The sequence below is a fragment of the Salvelinus namaycush genome, unplaced genomic scaffold (genome assembly GCF_016432855.1).
Source record: "Salvelinus namaycush isolate Seneca unplaced genomic scaffold, SaNama_1.0 Scaffold1910, whole genome shotgun sequence".
In the NCBI taxonomy this organism is placed as follows: domain Eukaryota; kingdom Metazoa; phylum Chordata; class Actinopteri; order Salmoniformes; family Salmonidae; genus Salvelinus; species Salvelinus namaycush.
The window spans coordinates 40,001-43,927 of NW_024058687.1; the positions used below are offsets into that span (position 1 = coordinate 40,001).

Below are 3,927 nucleotides of genomic sequence, written 5' to 3' on the forward strand. Positions count from 1 at the left end.
GGCTGCCTTAGGGACAGACAAAGAACTAAGCGACTTATTGGATTTCAGTGCGGTAAGCAATTGTTATAATATTGCAATGACCACAACCACGGCACCGACCTACCGGCGACTGTTTAAATTTTTATTTGTATGGCATAGATAGACTAATGTTTTTGTTATTCATTGTGATGTATTTCTTTAAAAGTGTTTTTTCTGTACGTCTTTAACTCAACGTAAAACATATGATTTAAGCAAGTTATAGTATCCTAATTGTGTTTTCTATTTTTCCCAAAACATGTGCAGAGAAATATGATATTGCATTAGTAATTGTGTTGTTTCTATAGATGCGAAACAGCGATTTGAAAATGTTCCCAACATCAATGGTAGTATATCCCATTTTAAGTATTTTTTTCTTGTTTCATTCTGTCCTAGAATAGACATTTTTTAAATAAGTTTTAAACACCTGTCTTTTTATGCATAATTCTAGTGACAGCTCTCTCTGTCAGTAGATCAGTCCCAGTAACATAACTGCATGCGGGAGTAGCCCACGATAATATATATCAGCTTTAACATATAGTCGTTACTTTTCCAATGTTGATGATTTTATTTCATGTTATGAATAACGGATAATTTACTTTATTCCGACCCGTTCTAGTCGTGGCAAATATTTGTCTTTATAACGCTGTGTGTTCGGGAAGTTGGGACAGGAAACGTGCCTCTCGGCCATGTTTCTTGAACCAATAATGATCGCTACTTTTAGTCAACTTCTAGCTGTTTGTGAAAAAAAAATATATATAAATCACTTTTATGTATCAGAAATACATTTGATATTTGCTAATCCAGACATATTTTTTTTGGTCAGTGTATTTACAGCGATGTAGACGTTATTAATAATTACAGTTTTCATATTGCTATTATTTCTGGGGAGTACACTATCATTTTAAGGATGCAGTAGAATTAGAAGACACTGCTATTGGTCAATATGGATGACCATATGCAGCACAGATAGCCAATCAGGGAAAGTACCAGTACAGTATTGGTGTTCAGTACTCAGTTGAAGTTGGCTTGGGGTTTCCATCATAGACCACAATTATACTTATTCTTTAGCAGAAGGCTATTATAATAGTTATTTCAAAACGTGATAATACGATTTGACAAAAAACACTACATGCCCTAGTTATTGATATATTTAAGATTGAACTTTTAAGCAATAAGGGTGTCTATTGTAAAGTACTGTTTCTTTTCTTTCAGATGTTCTCTCCTCCTGTTAGTGGTAAAAACGGACCAACCTCTCTAGGAAGTGGACATTTTGCAGGCTCAAGTATGTCAATCTCAGCTCATTTAAATAATACAATTATAGCTGTGGATATTGCATATGTTGTTTGAACATGTTACTATAATTTTTTAGCTTCAATGTGTATTTTTTTCCCCTCTTACTTACAAGGACTATTTATATTATTGCAGATTATATTTAGCTTTGTTTATCAGATATTAAGAATATAAGGGTCTCATTGTACATTTGTATTTTTTTTAATTTACATTTAATCAGGCAAGTCAGTTAAGAACAAATTCTTATTTACAATGACGGCCTACCGTCATTCTGCCTTGGGGCAGAACAACAGATTGTCAGCTCGGGGATTCGATCCAGCAACCTTTCAGTTACTGGCCCAATGCTCTAACCACTAGGCTTCCTTACCACTCCAAAACATACATCATACATTATTATTGATAACCCTTTAAGTTGTGAATATCTCTGTTGCTATTGACTCTGTGTGATAGTAGTAGGTTTACATGTGATTTTTCTGGGATCAATGGACCTCCCACTCAGTACATAGCTGAGCAGGCCTGATGTGTCTTTAAACAGCAGGCCTTAGTGATGACTCAGGCATCTTTCCTCTTTGGGTAGTAACAGCAGGCCTCAGTGAAGACTCAGGCATCTTTCCCCTTTGGGTAGTAGCAGCAGGCCTCAGGGAAGACTCAGGCATCTTTCCTCTCTGGGTAGTAACAGCAGGCCTCAGGGAAGACTCAGGCATCTTTCCTCTCTGGGTAGTAACAGCAGGCCTCAGTGAAGACTCAAGCATCTTTCCTCTCTGGGTAGTAACAGCAAGCCTCAGTGAAGACTCAGGCATCTTTCCTCTCTGGGTAGTAACAGCAGGCCTCAGTGAAGACTCAGGCATCTTTCCTCTTTGGGTAGTAACAGCAGGCCTCAGTGAAGACTCAGGCATCTTTCCCCTTTGGGTAGTAGCAGCAGGCCTCAGGGAAGACTCAGGCATCTTTCCTCTCTGGGTAGTAACAGCAGGCCTCAGGGAAGACTCAGGCATCTTTCCTCTCTGGGTAGTAACAGCAGGCCTCAGTGAAGACTCAAGCATCTTTCCTCTCTGGGTAGTAACAGCAAGCCTCAGTGAAGACTCAGGCATCTTTCCTCTCTGGGTAGTAACAGCAGGCCTCAGTGAAGACTCAGGCATCTTTCCTCTTTGGGTAGTAACAGCAGGCCTCAGTGAAGACTCAGGCATCTTTCCCCTTTGGGTAGTAGCAGCAGGCCTCAGGGAAGACTCAGGCATCTTTCCTCTCTGGGTAGTAACAGCAGGCCTCAGGGAAGACTCAGGCATCTTTCCTCTCTGGGTAGTAACAGCAGGCCTCAGTGAAGACACAAGCATCTTTCCTCTCTGGGTAGTAACAGCAAGCCTCAGTGAAGACTCAGGCATCTTTCCTCTCTGGGTAGTAACAGCAGGCCTCAGTGAAGACTCAGGCATCTTTCCTCTTTGGGTAGTAACAGCAGGCCTTAGTGAAGACTCAGGCATCTTTCCTCTTTGGGTAGTAACAGCAGGCCTCAGTGAAGACTCAGGCATCTTTCCTCTCTGGGTAGTAGCAGCAGGCCTCAGTGAAGACTCAGGCATCTTTCCTCTTTGGGTAGTAACAGCAGGCCTCAGTGAAGACTCAGGCATCTTTCCTCTCTGGGTAGTAGCAGCAGGCCTCAGTGAAGACTCAGGCATCTTTCCTCTCTGGGTAGTAACAGCAGGCCTCAGTGAAGACTCAGGCATCTTTCCTCTTTGGGTAGTAACAGCAGGCCTCAGTGAAGACTCAGGCATCTTTCCTCTCTGGGTAGTAGCAGCAGGCCTCAGTGAAGACTCAGGCATCTTTCCTCTCTGGGTAGTAGCAGCAGGTGTTGCGTGTCAGTGAGAGACTCTGAATGCAGTTACACCGCTGTGGGGTTTGAATGTCAGCGACGATGCATTTTTAGTTGTTGTTTTGTAGGGTCTACGGGATTTGTTGCCTTAGTCTTTTGTCTGTAGCACAGGAGCAGAAATAGTTTTTTAAAATGTATGGACTAGCCTTTGGATTGTAATTTCCCTTCGTGTGGATGTGTAGAACCGGTTTGGGTAGTAACAGCAGGTGTATGTAGCGTGTTATACTACACCCAGTCCAATCTAGTACAGGTTTAAATTGAATGAACTATAAAGACGGAATTCAATATGACGTTTTATTCAATGGTTTGAGGGGTATGGCCTCGTCTCTGAGGGGAGATCCTCGGAGTCAGATGATGTGGTTGCAGCTAGCCCCGTGCGGGGCTCCTGGCATTGGAACCCCACCGCTGCCCCCACCCAACCGCTGGGCCCCCCCAACCGCTGGGGGGGGGGGGGGATTCCAATGACGGGTTCTTAAAGGTATTATAGCTGTTGGTGGTGAGGAAGTGGATGGCTGTCAAACTGTTGCAAAACCCCCCCCCCAAAAAAACAGCAAGTGAGAGAACAAGGGTAAGTTAACATGTAAATACATCCCGACATTTACCACCCTCATTGGTTGAGAAAGAGGAAGGTGATACTTGCAAAAGTGAACCCCTAGGTTAACCAGCCCGCGTGAGGAATGTGCATTATTACGCCGTGCTCATAGGGCATAGGGTAAATAGATGAATGACATTCCACACAGGGCTAATAGGAAACAGGAGAA

At 42.9% G+C, this 3,927-nt stretch overlaps 1 long non-coding RNA gene across 1 annotated transcript in view; it reads left to right on the forward strand.

The window, feature by feature from the left end:
- The window catches only part of LOC120037836, a 1,338-nt gene extending 42 nt beyond the window's left edge, over positions 1–1,296 (forward strand). The window contains exons 1-3 of the long non-coding RNA XR_005474885.1: positions 1–52; positions 324–362; positions 1,231–1,296. The exon at positions 1–52 is cut by the window's left edge and continues 42 nt beyond it. This is a non-coding gene — a long non-coding RNA (uncharacterized LOC120037836). The remainder of the gene's footprint in view (positions 53–323; positions 363–1,230) is intronic.
- Positions 1,297–3,927: the final 2,631 nt, after the last annotated feature.